The 27118-nt window shown below is 49.6% G+C and overlaps 1 protein-coding gene across 1 annotated transcript in view; it reads left to right on the top strand.

The window, feature by feature from the left end:
* The first annotated feature begins 480 nt into the window (after window positions 1-480).
* Window positions 481-27118, top strand: part of AGPAT3 (1-acylglycerol-3-phosphate O-acyltransferase 3) — an 84426-nt gene continuing 57788 nt past the window's right edge. The window contains exons 1-2 of the mRNA XM_055414879.2: window positions 481-637; window positions 20936-20997. The gene's annotated coding sequence lies outside the window, so the exon portion shown is untranslated. The remainder of the gene's footprint in view (window positions 638-20935; window positions 20998-27118) is intronic.

The following is a 27118-nucleotide window of genomic DNA, read 5'->3' on the forward strand; positions in this document are numbered from 1 at the left end:
GCCCCCCGCGGCTCCCCTCCCTCCACCCCCAGTCCCGCCCTCCGCCCAGCTCGCCGGGTCCGCACCCACGTGCTCCGCCGCCCCGAGGCCGCCGGGTCCTCCAGCCGCGTCCGTTACTGGACCCCGGCCGTCCCTTCACAGCCGGCGCCCGGCCAGGCCGCAGACCCCACGTCCGCCGGCCTCCCTCTGCGTCCCGTGTTCCCCGCGCTGTCCCCTGTGCCCCCCGTCCCCTTGGCTCACCGCCCCCAGTCCCTCCCGCGTGTCCCCGCTCCCTCCCCCCGTATTCCCGCCCCGCCGTCCCTAGTGCTCCCGCGCCCCCCGGGCCGGGCTCCGCCCTGTGTCCCCTCCGCGGGCCCCATGTCCCCTCCCCGCGTGTCCCCCCCGCGTGTCCCCGCGCCCCGCGCGCCGGCGGAACTGTGGGATCGCCGCGCACAGGAAGTGGCGGGGCGGCGCGGCCGAGGGCGGAGGGCGGCGGGCCGGGCGGGGCGGGATGGGGGCCGGGGGCGGCGGGCGCCGCACTCGCTGAGGCCCGACGCAGGGCCGGGCGCGCCCAGGGCCGGAGCGCAGCGACCGAGCGGCCCGGAGCGGAGGCGACGCCGCGGCCACGCGCGCGAGGAGCAGGTGGCGGCGGCTGCAGGTGAGCGGCGCGGCCCCCGAGGTCGGTCCCCTCCCGGCCGCCCGAGATCGGCCCCCCTTGCCTCCCTAGGTCGTCCCCACCCGGGCCCCGCGGCGCAGCAGGCCGGCTGCGCTCCGCCGGGCGCGGGGCCTGCGGGAGGATTGGAGGACCGGGACTGGGGCCGGCGGGCCGTGGGTTCCCTCCCAGCCTCCGGGGCCTCGGCCGGCCAGGCCCAAGCCTGTCCCCGTCGTCGCCGGCCGGCCTGGGGCGCTGCAGCCGGGCGCGCTGGTCGGGGTGGGCGGCGCGCGGCCGGGGCCGGGGCGTCCTAGGAGGGGCGGGCGGGCGGCCGGCCGGGCTGGGCGAGGGAACGACACCACTGCCCCTCGCCCCGCGGACTTCCTTGGGTCCCTCTGCTCCGGGTGGACGCCACGCACCCGCGCCGGGTTTCGGGGAGCTGGCAACCGGGACCCCGCGCGCGCCCCCGACCCTGTGCGCTGCGGCCACGGGTTAGTTTCACTTTTTGCTCGGCCCGGAGGGAGGGCTGCAGGTGGGACCGCGTGGCAGTGGTGGGGCTGAGCTTTCGGATTTGACTTTGGCGTTTGGACCAAAGGCTGACTGTGAATTTCCACGGTTCCAGTCAGGTGATGGGGCCGGTCAATGATCCAAGATCCGTTTGGGAGGAAAACCACCTTCACCCCCAGGGCTGGCCGGAGGGCCCAGGGACGCCTGATACTGCCCTCCCAGGGTCTCAGGAAGGGAGGATGACTAGCAAATGAAGCTGCCTGCAAATAAAGTGCAGGTCCTCTCTGCCTCTCCTTCTTCTCTTTTCCTTTCTTTCAACTTTGAAAGAAGTTGGGTGAAATAGGGAAAATGAATTTATAAATGGCTCCCCAGACTTTTTTTAGGCACAATATAAAACCTCCTCTCAGAGAATACTGGAGCACTTAGCTTCCTTTCTGTAGGAAATTCGATCTTACCAGAAGGAAAAATGACGGCTAGCTGTTGGCCTTGTGACTGACTAGAATGAGAACTGACACCCATATTAAGGCTGGAATCACCAGGAGACCCCAGATTCCGAGGGGTGTGTGGCGGCTGTGTGCTGTGGGAGAGGCCAGGGGACCCCAGGGGCTCTAAATGACAGCTCTGCAGGCTGGTTGTAGTCATTCCCAGGCTGATAATCAACTTCCTCTGCTGTTGAAAAGCTTCCTGGGGGTCTCAGGGAGACTCTGAACTTTTTCTAATTGGATCGTTTCCCCCTTTCTAGACCATCCTGACTCAAATCCTCCTCTCCCTCAAAGTTTCAAAGTTGGCCTGTTACAACTCACTTCTGCATCCTTTCCTCGGTCCTGAGGGAACCTTCTTGATTACACTGTATAGAAAAAGAGGACATGTGATGAGGTTCATACACACCATGTGGCTGACATCCACAGTGCACGCAAGTGTGACTGAGATTCAGCATGTGCAGGCCTCGTGGCCCTCGTGGCCTTGGAGTGGGGCAGGTGCCTGCATGTTCCCTGTGCGTGCAGACTGGCTGTGTTGGGCCCTGCTCAGGCGTCTCTGTCCAGAGGTTTGAGGCTGAGCAGTGTGGCCTGGAGAAAAGTGCGGGAGCAGGTAAAGTGGCAGGAGGTGAAGGAAGAGGCCCCGGGGACACTTGAGTTGCCAGGGTGTGGGTTCTAGGAGCTGCCTCCGGCAAGTACTCTGCACTGCCTGGGCGGGCCAGCTGACTTTCTGTGTGTCTGTCACGAGTCTGGGTGCCAGGGCCAGGGAAGCTAACTAAACATAGTTTATTTTGGAAGTTAGAAAAAGTGTATCCACCAAAGTGATTTTTAAAAACTATTTATTTGTTTATGTGTGATCCGACTGCATCGGATCCTAGTTGTGACACATGGACTACACTGCTCCACGACATCTTAGTGGGATCTCAGTGCCCGACCAGCCATCGAAGCAGAGGCCCCTGTGTTGCAAGGCAGACTTTTAACCACCAGACCAGCAGGGAAGGCCCTGGTCTGTCCGCTTTTACTTCTGCTTCCCATGTTTGCTAGCGTGGCTCCTGATATGCAGGATCAGGCCTTTACATGTGACACCCCTGAATTGCACTTCAGCCTTGGAGAAGAGTGCTCTGGGAAAAGCCCGAGGTTTTGTTACCTTCTGAAGGGTGGGTCACAGATCGGCATGACCAGAATCTAAACTGAGATCCTTGGATGCCCGTCTTCTCAGCCCCATCAGTCTGCTAAACATCTGTGAACACTTTTATCTCTAGTCACATCAGAGATGGGAGGGAAATGTTGAAATCCCTATAAACAGGGAAATGAAAACCAGAAACTGTGTTTGAGAAGAGCTGAATTTACTGGGTTTTCTGGAGTGGGGAGGGTGTTGTTGACATGTCCAATCACATTTGACTCCAAACCACACACCTTCCACCAGCCTTCGGCCTGACCCAGCGGAGCAGACTCAGAGATCAGCTTCAGCGGAGGTTAGTACTCCAACCCCTGCTGTCAGCAGTGAGGCCCTGACTCCATCAGAGTCCACCTGAGGCTTCTGCTTCTGTCTTTTTCTCTCCTCTCTTGGGCCTCATCAAAAACTCTACTATCTCACAAGTTGTGGCTGATTAATATTTATAGAGCAAAGCACTGGATGCAGTTGGCTGCATTTTTCTTTTCCTTTCTTAATGATTTGTACTGTATGACGTGGAATCTTTACTCAGTCTTCTCATAGAGACATGTACAGTTACAGGAAGGTTGGCTGAATTTCGTAAAACAATTGCTTGGAAGTTTCATAGATTTTACTTTTGGTTAACCAAGGAATGCTTGAGGTTTTAAATAAGTTGCTTCATGTTGTAAAGTGAAATGACTTGGACTTAGTCTGTTGTTTCTGAAACCACTTCCTAATAATCTGAAAAGTAATCCTAAATTGTTGCTGTTGTTGTTTAGTTGCTCAGTCATGCTGACTCTTTGTGACCCCATGGACTGTATGTAGCCCGCCAGGCTCCTCTGTCTATGGGATTTTCCAGGCAGGAATACTGGAGTGGGGTGACATTTCCTTCTCCAGGGGATCTTTCTGACCTAGAGACTGAACCTATGTCTCTTGCATTGCCTGTGGATTCTTCACCTCTGAGCCACCTAAGAAGCCCTAAATTGCTCATTTCAAAATGCTGGATTTTAGGCAAACACAGTACTGGTTCAGCCTCCTACAGACTCTTAACTTAGTTATTTAGAAGAATTCACCATGCCCTGATTATCTGTGTCGAGCAAAGTGCCAGAAACTGAAACACAGATAATCTCGCGGTCGTGCCTGTGTTTCTCTTTGGAGGTGGAGAAGCAGATCCCCAGGGAAAGTTGGCCCAAGTTCCCGCTGCAGGGCTGCGGCCTTTGGCCCTGGACGCTGTGCTTTAATTGGCCACATCTTTTCCCAAGCGCAGCTAGAAGGTCATGGATAGGATACACTGTAGATGCTGGTGTTAGCAAATTGAAAGAAATGTTTCCTTTGATAATGTGACAGGCAGAAGTCTTCTTCCAGGCAGGAGAACTTAGCATCACACAGGACTAAAAACTGAAGCTGGGCATTCATGGTAGGGGCTGTCCGCCAGCAGCCTAGAGGCCTGTCCCCAGGTGGCCCAGGGAGGCCATGCATCATTGATGTGGCTCCTTGGTTCGTTTCTGAAAGTGGGCGGGGAATGAAATCAGCAAGAAGAAGGTTAGTAGTGAGTTCTACTGGGAGCAGCAGTAAAAGCAGCAGGAACACCTTTGTCGGTTCTGCTCTCCTGAGGCCTGTGAGGCCATGGGTGCACCCCAGGGTAGGGGAGTGGCCTGTGAGCCCATGGGTGTTGACCCTCAATGTGGAGAATGTGTCGGTGATTGCGTTAATGCTTTTCATACTTTGGTTTCTAAAAGACCGTCATTCCGGGCTAACTGGAGTGATTGGTTGAGTGAATTAATGAATGAATGCACCTTTTCTTAGGAGGATACGTGTAATCTAATCCTTAGGTTCAGAGAGAAAGTAATCATTGGTATACCTTGCAAAATACGATTCACTAGCAGCAATTTTTGCCAAACTAACACAAATCAGATTGTTGGATGAAGACTTCACCTGTCCGGGTTCCGTGAGAGGAGGATGCCAAGATGGGACGTGCAGGAGGTTTGTGGGGGGGCTGCTGTGGCAGCTGTAAGGAGGGGAGGAGGGGTGATCCTGCTCCTGGCCTGTGTGGGGTGGGGTGGGAGACAGGGCAGAGGACTGGGAGGATGGGCCTCAGACGCAGCTCTGAGAAGGTCAGCCTGGGGTCCTCAGCCCCACCCTGTGTCGTGCAGCCAGGAATGGCAGGCACCCCTCCCTCGTACCCCGGGCAGCAGGTTCTCTCTTGAGGGCCGTCTGTGTGTCAGAGCGCCGTTACAGCCTCAGAGACAAAGTTTAGTGACTTGGACTCCACAGAAGTAGAAGGACAGTAAAAATGATCCCTTGGCCCGGGCAAAGTTTTGGTTTAGTTTTAGGAAAAGCCCTGCAGTCTGGTAGGTTCCCTTGAGCTTTTATTTTGGCTCCTTTACTATAAGTAGTGTTGTTGTTGATCAGCAGCTAAATTGTGTCCAACTCTTTATGACCCCATGAACTGCAGCATACCAGGCCCCTGTCCTACACCATCTCTAGGAGTTTGCACAAATTCATGTCTGTTGAGTCAGTGATGCCATTCAACCATCTCACCCTCTGTCATCCCTTTCTCCTCCTGCCTTCGATCTTTCCCAGCATCAGGGTCTTTTCCAATGAGTTGGCTCTTTGAATCAGGTGGCCAAAGTATTGGAGCCTTCACCTTCAGCATCAGTCCTTCTAATGAATATTCAGGACTGATTTCCTTTAGTTTGATCTGGTTTGATCTCCTTGCAGTCCAAGGGACTCTCAAGAGTCTTCTCCAGCACCACAGTTCAAAAGCATCAATTCTTCGGTGCTCAGCCTTCTTTATGGTCCAGCTCTCACATCCATACATGACTGCTGTGTTGAACTGGTACAAAAAGGGAGTGTCCAGCGATGAGAGGAAGCTGACGCTTGCAGATAGATGACAAAGGTCAGAGCACACATGTGAGCATGGGGCAGTGTGTTCAGTTTCCTAAATTGGGCACTTACTAGTGTTACTCAAGTTCTAGAACATTTGGTAGAAAGTGGATCGGTGGCCTGAGGCTCGGTTCCAAGCTCCAAGGCAGCAGGGTGTTTTCCTGGAGCCCCAAGTGCTCTGTACCTGGCATTTTTCTTCTTTAAATTTTAATGAGTTATTGGGTATGTGCTGTGCTTAGTCGCTCAGTCATGTCTGACTCTTTGCAACCCCGTGGACCTCCAGGCTCCTCTGCCCATGGGGAGAACACTGGAGTGGGTTGCCATGCCCTGCTTCAGGGCATCTTGCCAACCCAGGCGTCAAACCCAAGTCTCCTGCATTGCAGGCCGATTCTTTACCATCTGAGCCACCAGGGAAGCCTGTTATCAGGTATAAATGTTTCTATTTTGGTAAGCAAAGCTATATGTGAAAATTCTAAACAGAGATGAGACAAGTGCTAGGCCAGGGTGGCCACGCAAATATGAATGATGACTGTACGCTTCTCTCAGATGTGTCTTGCCTGACCCCCAGCCACTGACCCCATTGACCTCCAGCCAGAGACCTCTAGCCTCTGACTCTCTGTCACGGACCCCCAGCAGACATGCCATACAGCTATGGTACCCAAGTCACTAGCTCTTTGGCTGCTGAAACCAGCCAGAAACCTAGATCTTTATATGCAATTATTTATTTTTAACAAGCTGTGCAGGCAAATGGAAAATGTTCCTGCCTGAATTTAGACTGTGGGCCACTATTTTTACAACCTCTTGTCTAAAATATTTGTGTGATTTTCAAAATAAAGTCAGTGAGCCAATTAAATGAGGACAAAATGCATGCAAAAGACGCAAACAAACAAAAAGATGAATAACAAAACCCCAGGATTTCATGTCCAGATGAAAAGCAAAAGAATTGTCTTTCCTATCTCAAGCATGGCTGCCGGAAACAGGATGGGGGTCCCTGAGGATGGGTGGAGGGAAGGAGGAGCTGGTACCCAGAGAGGTGTCAGTCAGGGAACAAAGGAGCTCTGTGTGTCTCTGGGTGCCTGTTGGAGGCCTCCCAAGGTCCATGTAAAGATGAAGTCTGCAAAACATAATGTTTACTGATACCAAATGCATTTAGTGGAAGGCGCTTCCCATCTTGCTCTATGAAAGTGTTGAAAGTGAAAGTTGCTCAGTTGTGGCCGACTCTTTGCAACCCCATGGATTATGCAGTCCATGGAATTCTCCAGGCCAGAATACTGGAGTGGGTAGCCTTTGCCTTCTCCACGGGATCTTTCCAATCCAGGAATCGAACCCAGGTCTCCCACATTGCAGGCGGATTCTTTACCAGCTGAGCCACAAGGGCAGCCCAAGAATACTGGAGTGGGTAGCCTGTCCCTTCTCCAGCGTATCTTCCCCACCCAGGAATTGGACTGGGGTCTCTTGCTTTGCAGGCAGATTCTTTACCAACTGAGCTATGATCCCCTAAGTATAATCTTGCTCTATGCTTTGATAGGATGTTCTGTGTCCACACGTTTTGGTTATACGTGTGGAGCCATGCAGCCCTCTAGCGTTCTCTGAAGGGGACCACTGGGCGGGGAAGTCCGGGCAGTGATGCCTACACTAGGCTGTTTGCAGAGAGATAGGAGAGGCTCTGACTGCACAGCCACCCACAGGGTGTGCAGTGGCCCCAGCTGCTCTTCAGCACCTGGTGTCGTCGTTAAGTTTTGCAAGTGGAGGGACTTCCCTGGTGGTCCAGTGGCTAAGACTTGGCGGTCCCAATGCAGGGAACCCGTTTCCATCCCTGGTCAAGGAACTAGATCCTGCATGCCCTGACTAAAGATCCCATGTGCCAAATAAGTATGTTTTTTAAAAGTTTTACCAATAGGTTGGACACAGAATGTGACTAGTGGTGGCCTGGATTTGTTTCCTGGTGGATGGAGTTGAGCATCTCCCTGCACTTGCTGCTAGATGCGTTTCCTCCTCTGTGGATTTCTTTACCTGTTTTCCTGCTGGGCGATAGGTTTTCCTTGTGTATTCCTTGCATATGCTTCTGTATGAGGTATTTCCTTGTGTATTGAGGATAATAATCTTTTGTCCTAATGTGTGCTTCAGGTGTCTTGCTTAGCTGGGTCTGGTCTTTTTACTTTGTTTTGATGAATAGAAATTCTTAATGTAATGTAGAGTTTATCCACCTTTTCGGATTTTCGAATGCAGTTGAGAAGTCCTGGGGTCACTTGGGTGTTCTCCTGTGTTTTCTTATGGAAGTTGGACTGTTTGCATCCCATGCTGAAGCCCTCCGTTCCTCGGGAGTGGCTTCTGGGTGGTGGCAGGTGGGGGCTCTGTCCCATGCAGAGTACAGTTGTCCTGATACCCGCTTCTGCCGGCAGTTCTCTTTCCCTGCTGACCCGCGGGGCCACTGCAGCCACGTGTCCAGTTCCCTCCGCTGGGTTCTCTGCCCCTCTGGTCGATGTGTCTGCATAGGTGGCCCCTCAACCTGCCCCTCTTGCTCTCTGGGCATGTGCCCCACTACCCCTGCCACCCGGGGTCTCTAGAGCACCTGGCTGATCTTGCTCTTTGTTTTCCTGTGTATGTGTTAAAAGCAGTATGTCAGGTTTCCTGGAAAACTTTGTCAGGGATTTAGATCAAAACTGCACCAATTCTGTAGATCAGCGGGGGGGTGGGTTTCATCTCTACGGTATGAAGTCTTCCTGCCGTAGAGGTGGTGTGTCTCCATTAATGTCAGTCTTCTTACATGGTTTTTACTGGGGCTCTCTACATACTATTCTGCACACTATCTTATACTTTGTGGTTAAATTTTTTCCCAGATGTCTTTATTTTTGTTACTTTTATAAGTGGTGTTTTCACATTTTATTTATTTACTTAAAAAAATTCTAACTCTTGTTGGTGTTGAGCAGAAAGGGAGTGGATTTTGGATATTGATTGCTATCCAGGCACCTTGCCAATCTCTTTTTCTTATAAAGTATTTGCAGAGGTGGGGATTTTCTGCATGGACAGATATTGTTTGTTTCTTCCTTACACCTTTAGCATTTTCCCATCCTGTTTTGCTGCCTGGGCCAGGGCTGTCAGGACTGTACTGCATGCAAGTGTGATGGGGCATTTTGGTCATTATTCCTGGTTTTCAGGGAACCTGCTCAGTTTTCCCGTTTGGTGTTGGTACAAATATGGAGGCTGCTTAGTTTCGAATCTTCCTGTTGCTCCTTCTGGGAACAAAGGAGCTAACAGATGGAAGGAAATAAAGAGGTGAAGAGATTCGAGACTCACCTTCGCTGGTTATCAGGGAGATGTAAAAATAACGGCTTGGTGAGATGCCGGCCTGCTCCACCGGGGTGGCCAAAATGTAGAGAGAGTGCCTGGGCCAGGTGTGGGCGCAGATGTGAGCCAAGGTGCGCTGGTGTGAGTGTGAGCTGGGGGGGCGTTGGAGAAGCACGCCATGTCGGCAGAGCGGCTTCCACATCTCGGCGCACTTGGTGTGTGGTCCCACATGGGCAGGACGGCCGCAGTGGCAGGCGTGCTCTCTGTGTCCCAGGGACACTGCTGGGGAGAGAGCAGGGTTTAGGGCCACTCATATGGAATGGGCAGGGGGGGTAAGAACCCCTTCCCAGATTTCTTGTAGTGTTGGAGTGAGGACAAACTGGGAAGAGACTCAAGGCTTGGTCAGTGGTTACTTCTTACAGGGGTGGGATAGTATAGCTGGGAGGAGTTACAATGTGTTACTGTATCTCCTCAATTACCTTACCCATTTAAAACAAGTTACAAAAATAAAAATAAAAGCTAGAATGCTTATTTTTCTGTAGATTCCCCTTTCCAGTTAAAAGAGTTGTCTTGTTTATGCAAATATTTGACTTTTTTCTGAAATATACGGACCATACATACTTTTCCCCTTGCTTTCTTCTTAAAATGTCTTGGAGTGTAGCTGATCTACAATGCTCTGTTAGTTTCAGGTGCAGCAAAGTGGGTCAGTTATGCACACACGTAGCACCACACTGTTTAAGCTTCTTCCCCATGCAGGCCGCTACAGGATATAGAGTGGAGTTCCTTGTTCTGTATAGTAGGTGTTATTAGTTATCTATTTTATTAATATATATAATAGTTCATATATGTAAATTCCAATCTTCCAGTTTATCTCGTTACCCCCGGTAAACATATGTTTTCTACATCTGTAACTCTGTTTCTGTTTTGTAAATAAGTTCATTTGTACCATTTTTAAAGATTCCACATGCAGGCGGTATCATATGGTATTTGTCTCTCTCTGACTTACTTCAGTAAGTATGGCAGTCCCTAGGTCTGTCCATGTGGCTACAAATAGCCTTATTTCATTCTTTTTATGGCTGAGTGCTATTCCACTGTATACGTGTACCGCATCTTCTTTATCTGTTCCTCTGTTGATGGATATTTAGGTTGCTTCCGTGTCCTGGCTGTTGTGAACAGTGCTGCTGTGAACATTGAGATGCTTGTGTGTTTTTGAATTATGGTTTTCTCCAGATAGCTGTTGTGAATATTTGACTGAAGATGTTGCTTTATCAAAGACTTTTTTCCGTGTGTGTTGAGTTGATCATATTAAATTTTCTCCTTTTATCAGTTAATGTGGTAAAAGTACATGAGTAGATTTTCCTGCTTTTTAGGAAAATACCATACCCATCTCAACCATGATGTATTTTACTGTATTACTGTACTTGGTAAGATTGAGATTTTGTTTAGAGATTTTGTTTGTTGAGATTTTGTTTAGAATTTGTTGCACCTTTGTTTAGAAGTGTGCTTGACTTGTAACTGTCCTCTGTTGTACTGTCTCAGTGGGTTTGGGGCCGGGTTACACTCATCTCATCATCCAAGTGGGCAGGATTACCTCCCATGTGAGTTTGAGCTGATGTGTTTCTTATGTAGTTTCTTGGCCTGGGCCTGGCTTTTGTGTAGACAGATTTTTACATTTTGATTGATTCCTTTACAGTGTTCTTGCCTGGAGAATCCCAGGGGTGGGGAAGCCTGGTGGGCTTCCATCTATGGGGTCACACAGAGTCGGACACGACTGAAGTGACAGCAGCAGCAGCTACCGATCTGTTCAGCTTTTCTAATCTTTTTGCAATAAGATTTGGTGTTATTTTTCTAAGGAGTGACCTGTATTGTTGCTATGTAACAAGTGACCCCAACACTTCCTGGCTCTCAATAACACTTTCCATCTCACCGTTTCTGTGGTCCAGGAATCCAGGCTTGGCTTAGCTGGCTCCTCAGGCCCAGGTCTCTCATGGGCTGTGACCAGGTGTCCCCGAGGCTGCTGCTGCTGCTAAGTCCCTTCAGTTGTGTCCAACTCTGTGCAACCCCATAGACTGCAGTCTTATCTAAAAGCGAGACAGGGCGAGGGTCCTTCTTTAAGTTCATTCATGCTGTCAACAGGATTCAGGTCTTTGCCAGTTGTTCTGTCCAGCCTGGCAGTTTGTCCGTCAGAGCAAGAGTGGGAGAGAGTGTAAGCCAGCCGAAGACTCAGCATGGTAAACCCCATCTTGGAGGCCGCCTTCCACCACTTTTCTCGCTCTTTTTGTTGAAAGCCAGTCACTGGGTCCAGCCCGCACTCACGGGTGTGAACCCTGGAGTTCTTAGACCTTTCCAGTCCAGGGTCCATGTCAATAACATCGTTAGTTTCTTGGTAAAAAGGTCTTAATATTTTCTTAATTTTTAATCTCCATGGTATCTGACATTAAGCTCCGCCTTTCATTCCTAGAATTGTTTTTGTTTTTCTTTTTTCTCAATTTATCTCAGCAGAGGTTTATCTGTTTCCTTGCTGCTCACAAAGAGCCGACTCTCAGCCAACTCCCATGTCCATCACATTTTTGGTTCTCCTGTCATTAATTTATCCTTCTATTGTCATCATTTCTTTCTACCCTTTCAGGGTTTTTTTCCTGGTGATCTCTTTACAGGTTATTGAGTTGAAAGCTTAACTTCTTTTTTTGTAAGCATAGTTTCTTAATTTTCAAGCTTTATCTCTATCGTAAGAATTTAAAGTTAAACGCTTCTTCCTGGTTCTGTAGTCCTGTGTCTGGTATATTTTGGAGCTTAGCAGTATCATTGGTTTCCCTGGTGGCTCAGAGGGTAAAGCGTCTGCCTGCAATGCAGGAGACCTGGGTTCGATCCCTGGGTCTGGAAGATCCCCTGGAGAAGGAAATGGCAACCCACTCCAGTACTCTTGCCTGGAAAATTCCACGGACAGAGGAGCCTAGTCGGCTACAGTCCATGAGGCCGCAAAGAGTCGTACACAACTGAGCAACTTCACTTTAGTATCATTGTTCAGTTCTTGGGCATTTTTGTTGTTCAGTTGCTAAGTCATGTCTGACTCTTTGTGACCCCATGGACTGCAGCATGCAAGGCCTCCCTGTTCCTCACTGTCTCCTGGAATTTGCCCAAGTTCATGTCCATTGAATCGGTAATGCTATCAACCATCCCATCCTCTGCCAGCCTCTTCTCCTCCTTTGAGCATTTAAATATCTGTTATTACTCTTCTGTGACCAGTGAATGATATGGAAGGTACTTTTATTTTCTAAGTGCATGGGGACTTTAGGTTATATGTTTATTATTGATTTCAGCTCAGAAGGCTTGTGGGCAGGGGCACAGCCGTGGATTGTACCCTGTCACCCGCTGCTGTCTCCAGGGGTCATCTGGTGGCCCCCCTGCCCCTCCTGTGTGGGTGACGTTCCCTCTCCACGGTGTTTGCAGTCCCTTTGCATCCAGTGTTCTGTTTTCATGGTGGCATCTCTAGGGTGGGTTTCTTGTCATTTATCATGCTTTGGAGTCAGTGTTCTTCCTGAGGATAAAGACCACCTCCAGTCCTGCTCCCATCAGATTCCTTCTGTGTGGCCGTCGAGGTTCTGTCTCAGTGGCCCCAGTTCTGTTCCTGTCCTTGCCCGCCCCAGCCGCTGCTGATGGTGGTGACGCTCAGAGGATGCCATCTCCACCGCCTGGCCCTCACTGTCCCCCCTACACCCGGTCTCAGCTTCTCCCCCGAGGCTGAGCCCTGGACCTTTGCCTGGTAGATTCTTGCTCATCCTCCAGCTGTCAGTGTGCCAGGACACCTTCCCCAGCCCGAGACCCAGCTGGGATGCACACGCATGCACTCAGATGCTCACATGTGTGCACACACACACACACACATACACAAGTACACACACCACATCGTGCAGGCTGTCTTTCTGGGCTTCTTTCCTCACTTCACTGCTGACCTTTACCATCTGCCTGCCCCGTCCCTGGGTAGAGACCACAGGGCTGCACTTGGCTCTGTGGTGTGGACAGTGAGGTCAGCAGCCAGCCCTGGAGCTTTTTCCGTTCCCTGTGGTGAGTCCTGTGGACACCACCCTCCCCTGGGTGGCTCGCTGAGCACATCCTGCCCGTCCCAGCACTGCAGACCCACATGGAAGACTTACCATGAAGAGACCTCACCTGTCTCCATACCCACCAGTAATAATGGAGAGAACAACACCATTTTGGGTGCCTGATAGTCTTTTGTTTCCGCTTTATTTCTGGTTTTGAAATCCAGCAAGGAGAGGCTTTGTCCCTGTTCTACGACGAACCTCGGTAGCATCATAACCCACACTGTCCCCTGTTTGTTAACGTCCGCAGTGCGAACTGGGGCTTCCCTGGTGGCTCAGACAGTAAAGAATCTGCCTGCAATGCAGGAGACCCAGGTTCAGTCCCTGGATCAGGAAGATCCCCTGGAGAAGAGAATAGCAACCTACTCCAGTATTCTTGCCTGGAGAATCCCATGGGCAGAGGAGCCTGGAGGGAACAGTTCATGGGGTCGCAAAGAGTTGGACAAGACTGAGCATTTAACACACACAAACATGCGCACACACACAGTGGAAATTGGTGGCAGGTAGATTTTCCCCGTGGAGGTGTGGGATGGGCCACAGGCTTAGGTGACCTCAGCCAGTGACTTCACACTTGCAGGAGTGGCCCTCTGCTCCTCTCTGCTCCCCCGGGGGCTCATGAGGGTTAGAAAACATCACGTGTGAAGACAGTTTGTAAAGTGGTGTCACACGTGAGGTACCACATGTGTGTCAGAGCAGCAATGCCTCATGAGGAGGTGATGGTGAGTTCTGGCGGGGCTGCCGGGGATGACAGCCCGTGGACAAGAGACCCAGGGCCGTGAGTCATGCAGGGAGTACTGAGATGGACACAGCTGAGCCCCACGCCAGCTCCTCCCCAAGCCGGTGCACGCATCCTTGGGTGGCTGACAAGGGTCCCAACCATCTCTCAACCGACGCTTCTCCCCTCTGCCCCTCAGGTGCCAAGCAAGAGGCTGGTGGGTCTTGTTACTGCCGAAGCCACGTCCTGCTGTGTTCAGCCCTTTTCTGGAACATGGGAGAGGCTGCTGCCCACCAGCCTGTGGCCAGCTCGGGTGCCAGTCTGTCCATCTCAGAAGTGCTGGCTTCCGTGCCAGCTTGACAACCCCCCTCACCCTGGTGCTGAATCTTTTCATGGCTCAGCACGTTGCAAGGAGCTTTGTTGCCCTCTAAAGCACCCCCGAGGGCATCAGAGGTGCTGGCGGCCTGCCCCAGGGAGGCACCTGCTGGCTGTGCACCCGGAGCAGACGGGGCGCCTCGTCCATCCATCCTTGTGCAGCTCCGAGGCTGCTCCGCAGGGCGCCAAGTTGTGTTTATGAGTCTTGGGGAGAAGACCAAGCGGGGGCTTTGCAGGGACCCCCCACTGTTTATGCCACGAGTTCAGTCTCTGAGCCACAAGGGAAGCCCAAGAATACTGGAGTGGGTAGCCTATCCATTCTCCGGCGGATCTTCCTGACCTGGAATCAAACCGGGGTCTCCTTCTTTGCAGGCGGATTCTTTACCAACTGAGCTGTCTATGCCGTGGGTTCAGTTTCTGGTTTTGGGTAAACTGGGCCTGTCCTGCTTTGTTCTCAGAGACTGTAGTTGGCTCAGAAGGGATCATCTCCCTGTCTCCGTGGTTTCATTTATTGCTGTGTGTGTGTGTGTGTGACACACGTGCCTGTGGCTGGGCTGAGCTCTGGGGCATCCAGGGCTAACCTTGAGTGCTGGCCTGGCCTGGATCGGCAGCAGCTGCTGGTTGTCCATTTTGGCTTTTGTTCCTCCCCCGGCTCCCCTGTGCCCCTTAACAATTGGCTACAATGATGCCCTGTGTTTCCTTCACAAACATAACCTTCAGCCCCAGACACCTTGTTGGAATGGGAGCTTTGGTCTTCAGATCAAGGATTTGTCCTGACCCGGTTCTGGGCGTGGAAGCGGGACTGGGGTCTGGAGAGTGTCCCCCAGCACCCCCGCAGAGGGGCCCCCATGGGGTGGGGCTCAGACCCAAGCAGGAGCTTCCAGTGTCCGGACACCACGTTCACGCACAGCCCGCTCCCAGTGTCCACTGCACTCAGGTTACCTCTCTGAGTTCACACTTGGTTCTCGAGTAAACGCTTTCAGTTAAATGTCTTCTCCACTTGTGGTGGCCAGTTTCTCACACAAGCCAATTTGAGACAGCTCCAACCAGCCCAGCCCAGGGGTGCTGGGCATCTGCGAGGGTGGCGGTTCCCCCAGGTGAGGGCACAGGCAGGGGCCCTGGTGTCCAGGGTTCCCGGGCTGGCTTGTGACTAATGCTTCAGGGGTATGAAGATTATGGTGCGCTTTGGCTTTTCTGTAGCTCCTTCAGTATTTGGTGGTCAGTTGTTCTAGGAATCCGTCCCGTTAGCTGTGTTTACACATCTGTTGCTTGGAAGCTGCTCCTGATTCCCTCTGGAAGAATCCCGCAGCATCTGCTTGTGCCTCCCCCTCCCTCCTGACGCTGCCCACACGGTCTCTCATTGTGTTCTCATTCTCTTGCCAGAACAGCCAGTTTTATTCATCCTTTCAAAGACCCGTGAAAGGGTCATCTTTCAAAGACCCACTTTTGTGGGTTTCTGCATGTTTTTCATTTCATTAATTTCTGCTTTCTAAGTTATTTCCTTCCTTCCTCTTAATTTACTTTGTTTTTCTAACATGTTTTATGTCATTTGTTTTCAGCCTTCTGAAAATTTCTCCCCCACACTAAAGTATAACCTTTGATCCCTTTAAGAACTTTTAGCTGCAGCCTAAAGTTGCGAAATGGCATGTTTTTGCTACTGTTTCATTCAACAGATTTTTCTAGTATAATATCTTAATTGTTTTTTGATTGTTAATAACTTTTTTAAAATTAATTTTTGTTGGAGTACAATTGCTTTACAATGTTGTATTAGCATCTGCTGTACAGCAAAGCAAACCAGTTATACGTATACACATATCCCCTCTTTTTTGGGTTTCCTTCCCATTTAGGTCACCACAGAGCACTGAGTGGAGTTCCCAGGGCTTAACAGTAGGTTCTCATGGGTGATCTGTTTTACACATAATATCAGTAGTGTATGTATGTCACTCCCAATCTCCCAGTTCCTCCCACCCCCGCTTTCCTTCCTTGGTATCCATACGTCCATATGCAACCATTCTCTACATCTGAATCTCTATTTCTGCTTTGCAAAAAAGTTCATCAGTATCGTTTTTCTAAGTGCTGAAAGCGATATGATATGTTTTTCTCTTTCTGACTTCCTTCACTCGAACAGTCTCTAGGTCCATCCACGCCTCTTCAGGTTGTACAGTTCTGTTCCTTCTTGCGGCTGAGACCCCATCGTGTGTCGGCACCGCGTCTTCTTTATCCCTCTTCTGTCGATGGACGGTCTAAGTGGAGGAGAATTTTCCCACTGTCTTTTTTTGTTGCCTTTTTCTTTTGCATCAGTAAATTTTGGTCAAGGAATATATTATGATTGATGCCTGTCTTTTGAAATTTGTTAAGACCTGTTTTATGGCTAGCATTGTGGTCACATTTTAGAAATGCTCTGTGCATCTTTGAAAAGACTGTATTCTGTGGTTGGTGAGATTAGTTTTGGAAGGTTCATTAATCATGTTGTTTAAACCTTCTATATTAGGTCTTGGCAAAAGTATAGCCCGTAGGCCTAATCTGACTTGCCACCTATTTCTAGAAATAAATTCTTTTTTTTTTTTTTTTTATTTTTTGGTCATGCCATATGGCATGTGGGATCATGGTTCCCTAATTACCAGGAATCAAACCTGCGGCCTCTGCAAAGCACAGAGTCTCAACTACTGGCCTTACAGGGTAGTCCCTAGAGACAAGTTCTTATGGGATCACATCCACACCCATTGGTTTATGTATTGCTCTAGCTGTTTTTGCATTATGACTTGGTTGAGTAGCTTAAATAGACCATTTGCCCTGAACAATCTAAAATATTTACTCTTTGGCCCTTTCCAGAAAAGGTTTGCCAACTCTTGTATCTTCAGTCATTTATTTTGTCTGTTTTATCAAATACAGAGTGAGGGTCTGTTAGAATCTTCAGTGATCACTGTGGCTTTGCCTACTAATTCTTGCATTTCTATCAGTTTTTGTTTTCTATGTTTGGGGCTGTGTTATTACTGATACAGTTTAAAATTGTGGTATCTTCTTCATGCGTGACATGTCTGTCATGTGATGTAATCGTCTGTCTCCACGAGTGTGTCTTGCCTGTAAGTCGGCTTTGTCTGAGATTTGTGAAGCTGAACCTCTGGGTAGTATTTGCCTTGTGTACTCCTTCTATTCTTTTATTTTTAAGTCTTACATGTACCTTGAAACATATACATGTTGGGTCAGTCAGAAAGTTCATTTGGGTTTTTATGTAATATCTTACGGAAAAACCCAAACAAACTTTCTGGCCAACCCAATATAATTAAAAGTGTTTTTTTGTTTTTTTTTTAACATGGTATTTTAAATTGAAGTTTGATATTCTTTTTTAAAAATTCTGACAATTAAGAATTTTTTAACCAGAGCCTGTGTAAATGTAATTACAGATAGACTTGAGTTTAAATCCACCATCTTATATTTTACTATGTTATCTGTGCTATGTTTCTGTTTTCTTTCCTTCTCCTTTCTTTTTTGAGTTGGTTATTAATCCATTCTTTGTTTTGTTTTTTCACCTCTACCACTAGGAAGTTATAGACTTTTTCTGCACCTTTGATGGTTTTCCAGAAATTGCAACATTCTTTCTTATCAAACATCTAAAACTACTTGTACTTTACTCTTGGGGGGAACCCAAGGACCTGAGATCACCCCACTACCCCTTCCGAGTGTTATTCTATATTTAACTTTTTTATCCTCAATATTAGTCTTGTTTAGATTTGTAGATGTAGCTGCCTCTTTCTTTGCTCTTTATTCTTTTTGCATCTCTGACGTTCCATCTGAGCTCACTTCTTCCTGTTCAAGTGTCCATGCATTACACATTCCTTTCACTAGGTTCTGAAGTGGCATGCTTTCTCCACTTTTGTCTGGGTTTCCCTGCTGCTCTGGAGCTGGGCTTGCCGGCTGTAGAATCCAGGTTGGCTGTTGGATCCTTTCAGTACAACATTGTGTACTGAAAGGACACATGGCCTCTGAGATCCTCTGTTTGCTAACAAACCATTGTCAGGCTATTTCTTCTTTGCAGGTAATCTGATTTTTTCTCTGGGTTTTAACATCAAAATTAAAAGTCTTTGTGCTTCAAAGGATGCCATCAAGAAAGTGAAAAGACAACCCACACAATTGAGAGAAAATATGCAGATAACTCATTTGACTAGGGGCCTGTACTAGAAGGTAGAAAGGGCTCTGACGAGGCTTTACAGCCAGTACCTGAGTGCCAGTGGTTCTCTCGAGAAGGGGCAGTGAGTGGGGAGGTCTTACCACCTACCGCTGGTTCTGACTGCACCCTCCTGCCTGTGCTGCCACCCAACCTGGACCACCCCTCCGTCCGCCTGTGTGCAGGAGAATTGCTGGTCATCTCTCCAGACGTCATGAGTGTCACCGTTCTATACAGCTGCAGCCTCTGCCTCCAATATGATCAGCGCAGTGCAGTGGTGCCCACTTGAATGAGCTGAGAAATGGAATGAAAATGCAGGATCCCAACATCCACTTCTAGCCATGATGGGTTGACCCAGACCAGATCTCATATCCCGCGTTGAACAGCAGGAAAAACCAAACAGAAGCATGTGAGGTTGCGACGTCAAACACCACATGGCAGGAGTGCTGGACAGTGACCCCACAGGAGGGGCGCCCCCTTCAGCTCATCCCCTACAGCTGCCAGCTGAGCCCAGGGAGGGCGGTGGAGGCGGAGCCTGGCGACGAGGGCTCTGGGAGGCTGGACTCCATGGGGGAAATGCTAGAGAGGATAGGAGTGCATGAATCAGAAGCTCTACGGAACTGAGCACAGAACCCCACCCCACGCTTAGACTGTGTTGACCATCACACGTGTTGGGGACGCCCTCAAGGTCAGGGGACTTGGCAGGGTGTGGGTGTCACTGTTTCCTCAGTTCACATGGGCTGTGAGGAAGTCGCATACTCAGCAGCCAGGCGAAAAGACCTCACAGTTCAGAGGGCGTTGCGTGGGGTTCTCAAAGGCCGGAGTCTCCTCCCCAGGTGTGAGCCTGCTCAGGACCCATAGACACAAAGCTTGAAGGAAGCCTGGAGAGAGGTGAACAACTCTTAAGTAAGTTAACGACATCCACTAATGAGGCCTGACAATATTTGAGGGATGACAACAAACTCACCCCCAGCACACTGCGTTCACAGTGTCCAGGAGCCAGGCAGGAATTGTTCATCATGCAAACAATGGGAAAATGTAACCCAGAAGTTGAGAAAAATCAATCAGAAACAGATCCAGGTGGATCCACGCTATCCAGATGGTAGAATTAGGATAGAAGGATGTTAAAAATGTCGGTTACAAATACAGCCCATGTGTTCAATGACACAGAGAAGCTATGCACAAGATGAGGAGAAAATGAATGGTGTAAAAAAAGACCCAAGTCTCCTAGAGAGGAAAGCCCCGCGCTGGAGGGTTCACAGCGGGTCAGACACTGCAGACACAAGATCAGTATTGTTGAAGACATAGCACCAGAAACTTTCTAAAATGAAACACAGGAAAGAGGCAGGAAAAAACCCCAACATCATCAGTGTAACCATAAAGAGGGATAATAAATAGGAAATTGAAAAGGATGTATGATGGAAAATATTTTTTTATAAATGGCTAAAATTTTGCAAATTTGATGAAAACTGATTTTCAAGAAGATCAAATCCCAAGCAGAAGAAAACTATGCCACTGCAGTATTCTTGCCTGGAGAATCTGATGGACAGAGGAGCCTGGTGGGCTACTGTCCTTGAGGCTGCAAAGAGTCGGACACGACTAAAGCAGCTTAGCATAAAACAAAATTCTGACACATGCTACAGCATGAATGAGCCTTGAGGACAGAATGCTCCATGACATAAGTCAGACACAAAAGGACAAACACTGGAGTGATCCACTTACGTGAGGTCCCTAGAGGAGTCGAGTCCCAGGGACAGAACGCAGGATGGCGGGGGCTGGGGAGGGGGAGGGGAGTGAGTGAGTGGCGGGGCTGAGGTTCAGTGTGGGAAGATGGACAAGGTCTGTGAATGGACGGTGGTGACAGCAGCTCTACAGTGTGAACACTCTTAAGGCCACCTAGCTGGACACGGCAAAATGATTTAAATGGTTTACACCATTTAATGGTTTACAAAATGATTTACACCATTCATTTTCTCCTCATCTTGTGCATAGCTTCTCTGTGTCATTGAACACATGGGCCATATTTATAACAGACATTTTTAACACACAAATCAAGGACTAAACCTAGCCAGTAGGCCTGGTTTTGGCTTCCTTTATCACGAGCTAAGCCGTACTGGAGGAGGGCGGGGCTGACCTGGAGACTAGACCGCCTGCACAGTTAGTGGGTTCGGAGGAAGGTGAGAGCTGCTGAAGTCAGCACAGTCATTGTCCTGGGAGCCGGAGCCTCGTTGCCCAGAGGCCAGAGACCTGAGGCTGTTCTGCTCCTCTTCCGAGGCAGGAGGTAGCCCACCTTCAGCTGCTCCTGCTAAGCCCCCCACGGAAGTTGAAATTGCTTTGCAGCCATTCCTGGGGTGTGCCCTCTGCCTCTTTCTGGGTATGTTCATTTACGGGCCATCTGTCAGGCCTCCTTAGAAGGCAGAGGGCGGTAGCAGCTCTCAGAAAGGCCCCGCGAGGCTGTGTCCCTGGTGTTTGCCTCAGTTAGCGGACTGTTCAGTTCATCAGGAAATCAGGTTCAATCATAACCGTCCGCCTCCCCGACGTGCAGACATTTTTGATTTCAGGGTAACGGCATGTAGTTCATTCGCTGGGTATTTTTCCAGTCCTGCCTAACTACACTGTGTTGTATCTTTCACTTTCAGGCCTTGAAGTTAGAAACCTCCGGGGACGATTCTCCCGCTGACCCTGCTGCCCGTGGGCCTCGGTGAGTCCAGAGAGGAAGGTGCCTGATGCTTTCGCTGCATGTGTGTGCGCGTGTGCGGCTGTGTGTGTGCTTGTGTTTATTTCTGTCCCCTGGAGCAGTCCCAGCCAGACAGGGTCCCACCCCAGTCCTCTGGACCTGGCTCCGTTGGCAGACACAGAAGTTCCTCGCTTGGAGATGCAGGCTCGCTGGCCCAGCCTCGGTGACACTGAAGGGACTGAGTGGGCACAGTTGGGCCTTAATGCATTGCTGGTTGATTTTCCTAAAGGAGTCCAGCAGGGCTGTGGGAGCACCAAGAGCCTTCTGATCAGTGAAGCACATTGCTCTGTGCACGGCAGCCATGTGTCGTCAGCACTGCTCTGTTTCTGGAGGAGAGTGGCCAAGGGCACCGGGCATTAGCCAGGCCTTTCCCAGAAGGACAGAACTGGGGAGGTCAGAGATGGAAGTCAGTTTGGTCTCCCTCTTTCTGGGTACGGGGCCTCAAGTTCTGTAGCCCCTGAGGGCTGGGAACAGGAGTGGGAAGAGGAGCAGCCAGTCAGAGACTCGGTGCTCTTCAGCTACTGGACAGTTCCCAGATCAGACTGATAATCAAGCACGCAGCAAGATTAACTCAACGTTTACAAAAAGAAACGACTTTCAGTTACCTGTATACAACTTAACAGTTTTTAGAGACAGGAAAGATATAGCAACCCCCTCCACTACCACCACCACCACAATAAGCTAGTAGTCATCAGTATTGAAAGTTAAAGCAAATCGTTTGTTTATGACTCGAACCGGCACCTCTCAAAAGATGCCCAAGTGTCTAATAACAATAAACATCTGAAGAGATGTGCGACTTAGTCATCAGAGAAATGGAAGTTACAGACCACAGTGTGCTGGCGTGATGAGTGGAGAGAGGAGGCAGGTGGACAAAGGTGGGAGCAGGGGCTCATCAGTCACTCTTACCTCTGTGTCTCTGCAAGTCGGCTCCTAGCTGAGCACTTAAAAACCCTCATCATTCAATTCTCTTCCCGTCTGCAAACAGCGCGTCTTACCTGTGTTTTTCTGAGGAGGACACAGGCTCACGATGATCTCTTTGCCCTGAGGGCAGGGTTGTGTGGTCCTGTCCCTGCCGCTCCTGCCCCTGTGCCCTGGTGGACTCTGGTGCTGGTCATGGCGTCCTGCCCCAGCCCTGTAGGAAGCCGGGAGCACGCTCAGACCTTGGCTGCGTGAATTCTGGGGCCCTGGGGCCTGAGTGCTCCTGAGAGGCACCCCGCCTGCCACATGGCCCCGGGCACAATGATGGTCACTGGCTCTGCGCCCCCCTCCCCCGCTGATGAATGGTAAAACAAACAAAACGTCTCTCCTACGTAGCTTACAGCAATTTTAGCTCATACAAGTTTTCCGTTAGCTTTTCTTACAAGTTTTAAGGTGATTAGAAGGTTTTCCTTAGTCTTTCTTAGGCACTGATGCTGAAGCAGTGCCGTTCCCTGCTGCTCCCATGACCCACATGGACCTCAGAACTCAGTCCGGGGTGGGGGGTTGGGGTGCAGAGGGGCCTGTGAGGGCAGATAAGGCGGGAGGCCCCCCGCTCGGCCATGTTTGCGGACGGGTCCTCTTTGTTCCAAAGGTGACACGAGGGGACTCTCAAGGGGCTCAGACCTTGACCGCCAAGTTGTGTCTGGAGGAGGCTGGTGTCCTGCAGGGCAAGCTTTTTCCTTTAAACACAATCTTATCCGGGTTCAGCCTAATTGATTAGGCCTTGTAATGGTTGCAAAGACAGAAGATTGGAACTTTATAAGCCAGCAGGTAATTTTTTGTTAATATTTACCTTTTAATTAAAGAAGTGATGTATGCTTGTAAAAATTAAACACAGAACCAAATCTAATAAGTAATCAAAATTTCATTCTTTCCTCCATCCCAAATCCCACCCTTTTTTTCTGGAGAGAATCGCCACTGTAAATGGTTTGTGGTTTATCCTTCCAGAACTTGTCAAAATACACATGAGAACATTCATGCAGTTTCTGAAAATGTTTATGTGTCGTGACGTCTGTCTGTGGGACTTGATTTTAACCTGCTTGGGGTCTTTTAGCATACACAGACCTACCTTGTTTAAAAAGACGTTGCTTCCTCTTTTATGTATGTTCTAAAGAGCATGATTGGACTTACATACACACATGCATACACGCACACACAAGCTTTGTAAGAAGTCTGGCTGATAATTCCAGAGCATGGTACCTGGTTCTGGTTTTCAGTTTCTTGGAACCAGAGTGTGCTTTCCAGACTTGAGATATGTGTGTCTTCTCAGAAAATGTAACTGGCACACTCATCCTCCTGTTCAGGGGCTGGGTGGAGGGGGTCTGGTGAGCGCAGTGGGGACAATTGGCAGAGAGCAAAGCTCACTCTCAGACACTGCGTTAGTGTGAGCGGCCCTGCCCGGCCCAGGTCTCCCACCTGCTAGGAGGTAGACTTTGCTCCCTGCCCATGTAGAGCCCCTGGATGGTGCAGTTTGTAGTTTGGGGGTGGGGTGGGGTAGGCTCTACAAGAACAGTGGCCTGGGCCGGATTGCCTTGCCACCTAGGAGCGCCTGTTTTCTGGAACATTCCACACTGTGTTCCTCTTGTTGGGACACATGTAAGGGTATGTGCACACGTGGTTACGTTCACCTGGTCACCAAAGTTCAGTAACAGAGCCATGTCCTTCAAGCACATAAAGAGCAAGCACAGCAGAGGCACAAGCAGGGGGGCCTTGGTCTGACTCTGCTCGGCCACGAGGCCCCATGTCCCTGAGACACCGTCTGCCTGACGGCCCCTTGTCTCCTGGTGAACAGAGCCAAGGCTGGAGAGTCCTCTGGAGTCCTCACGGAGCCTGGGCACCCGCATGGCTCACTCTGCTCCAAGGAGTCTGGCTGCCCTAGGGACGGGCGTCTGGTCTGGAGCCGCCTTCCCACACTCGGTTCTGGCCTGCCTGAAGTGGTCTCCCGCTGGCTTGCACGTTAATTTACATTCAGGAGCATGTCCGTGGAAGCACAGGGACCCCAGGGCCGAGCCAGGTGGGTGCTAGAAAGAGGCTGGCCTGTGAGTGCCTGTCGCATCGTCCACGTGTGGCTCCTCAGCTTCAGCGCCACTTTGCTGTCCTCCTGGCCCCCCAGCAAGGTGACCTTCTCTCAAGGGAACCACTGGCCGGGAGGGGGCCCGGGAGGAGGGAGGCCCTGCCCAGCTGCCCTCGCTGTCACCGATAACTTGCCTTAAGAGCGTCTTGGCTTTTGTAGACAATCATATCACCTGCGGCTTATGATTGTCTAAAAGGAAGGAAAGCTGGCTTCCTTCTTTTTCACCCTGATTTCTGTTATTTCTTTCCCTTTCTCATCACTGAGGCTGCAGTGAGCTCTCTGGGGCTTCAGGGCCTCAAGGGTGGACGTCCCTAAACAGTCATGGATGGAGCTGAGTGTCATCAGCTGCTTTTCCTGAATCTCATGGCATAGTCATGTTTTTTTTCTTTTTTAGTCTCTATTGACAGTTGTTACTTCAATTGAATTTCTATGGTAGACCGTTCCTGTGTCCTGCCATAAACCAAATTTGGTCCTGATGTTTTGTTTTCGTTAACTATGTGGTGAAATTGCACATGTCCAGTCTGTGCTCACACATCTGATTGACCTGTTAAGTAACAGGCCATGGATAGAGGAGCCTGGTAGGCTACAGTCCATGGGGCTGCAAAGAGTCTGACACAGCTTAGCAACAAAACAACGAGAGCAAACCATCAAGCCATCCTTGCATTCATGGAGCAGACCCCTCTTGGTCCTGCTGCACTGTCTGTTTAATGTGCTGTTAGATTCTTTGCTCATTTTTAAAGGAAGTTTTGTATTTATTTTCATAAGTAAAGAGCAATGGTTCTCAAAGTTTTGGTCTCTTTACACTCTTAAAAAATTATTGGGGACCGTATAAAGCTTTTGCTTTTGTGAGGTATAGCTTCCCTTGTTCTCAGCTGAGGGTGATCCTTGCTCTACACAGGGGTACATTTGATGATGTCAGGAGAGGCTTTTGGTTGACACAGCTGGTGTGTTGGGTGTTTCTACGGGTATCTAGTGGGTAGAAGGCAGGTGTCCTGTGAGGCACAGAACAGCTCCACAGCAGCCCCACGACAGAGGCCCTAGATGTCAACAGTGCCACAGTAGCACAGAACATTTAAAACTTTTATTTAATGATTCACTTAAAAGAGCAGCAATAAACCCATTACATGTTCAGTTCAGTTCAGTTCAGTCGCTCAGTCGTGTCCAACTCTCTGCGACCCCATGAATCACAGCACGCCAGGCCTCCCTGTCCATCACCAACTCCCGGAGTTCACTTAAACTCATGTCCACAGAGTCGGTGATGCCATCCAGCCATCTCATTCTCTGTCGTCCCCTTCTCCTCCTACCCCCAATCCTTCCCAGCATCAGAGTCTTTTCCAGTGAGTCAACTCTTCGCATGAGGTGGCCAAAGTATTGGAGTTTCAGCTTTAGCATCAGTCCTTCCAATGAACACCCAGGATTGATCTCCTTTAGAATGGACTGGTTGGATCTCCTTGCAGTCCAAGGGACTCTCAAGAGTCTTCTCCAGCACCACAGTTCTAAAGCATCAATTCTTCGGCGATCAGCTTTCTTTACAGTCCAACTTTCACACCCATACATGACCACTGGAAAAAGATAAAGAATATTTTTTAATAAAAACTATGTTTGAGCAAACTCCAGGAGATAGTGAAGGACAAAGAAACCTGGGTATGCTGCAATCTATGGGATCTCAAAGAGTTGGACACTGAAAAAACAACAACATTTTCCAAAACTGAAAAAAAAATATGAGAGAGACATTATTTTATATATTCCTTGTTGTTGGTGTTGTTCAGTCACTAAGTTGTATCTGACTCTCTGTGACCCCGTGGACTGCAGCACGCCAGGCTCCTGTGTCCTCTGCTATCTCCTGGAGCTTGCTCAAACTCATGTCCATTGAGTCGGTGATGCAATCCAGCCATCTCATCCTCTGTTGGCCCTTTCTCCTCCTGCCCTCAGTCTTTCCCGGCATCAGGGTCTTTTCCAGTGAGTCAACTCTGCATCAGGTGGCCAAAGTATTACAGCTTCTGCATCAATCCTTCTAATGAATATTCAGGGTTGATTTCCTTCAGGATTGACTGGTTTGATTTCTTTGCAGTACAGGGAACTCTCAAGAGTCTTCTCCAGCACCACAATTTGAATGCATCAATTCTTCAGCACTCAGCCTTCTTTATGATCCAACTCTCACATCCATACATGACTACTGGAAAACCATAACTTTGACTATATGGACTTTTGTCGGCAAAGCAATATCTCTGTTTTCTAATATGCTGTCTAGGTTTGTCATAGCTTTTCTTCCAAGGAGCAAGGGTCTTCTAATTTCATGGCCGCAGTGACTGTTCACAGTGATTTTGGAGCCCAAGAAAATAAAATCTTGTCACTGCTTCCACTTTTTCCCCCTTCTCTTTGCCATGAAGTGATGGGACTGGATGCCATGATCTCTGTTTTTTGAATGTTAGATTTTAAGCCAGTATTTTTCACTCTCCTCTTTCACTTTCATCAATAGGCTCTTTAGTCCCTCTTCACTTTGTGCCATTCAGTTCAGTTCAGTTCAGTTCAGTCGCTCAGTCGTGTCCGACTCTCCGCAACCCCATGAATCACAGCACGCCAGGCCTCCCTGTCCATCACCAACTCCCGGAGTACACTCAAACTCATGTCCACAGAGTCGGTGATGCCATCCAGCCATCTCATTCTCCGTCGTCCCCTTCTCCTCCCGCCCCCAACCTTTCCCAGCATCAGAGTCTTTTCCAGTGAGTCAACTAGAGTGGTATTATCTACATATCTTAAGTTGTTGATATTTCCCCCAGCAATCTTGATTCCAGCTTGGGATTCATCCAGCCTGGCATTTCACATGATGTACTCTGCATAGAAGTTAGATAACAGGGTGACAACATACAGCCTTGATGTATTCCTCTCCCAATTTTGAACCAGTCCGTTATAACATGTCTGGTTCTAAGTGTTGCTTCTTGACCTGCGTACAGGTTTCTCAGGACACAGGTAAAGGGGAGTTGCTCAGTTAGCGTCTGCCTACAGTGCAGGAGACCTGGGTTCGATCCCTGG

This window comes from Moschus berezovskii, chromosome 1, assembly GCF_049115385.1.
Source record: "Moschus berezovskii isolate FMDL1 chromosome 1, NW_MosBer_1.0, whole genome shotgun sequence".
Lineage (NCBI taxonomy): Eukaryota > Metazoa > Chordata > Mammalia > Artiodactyla > Moschidae > Moschus > Moschus berezovskii.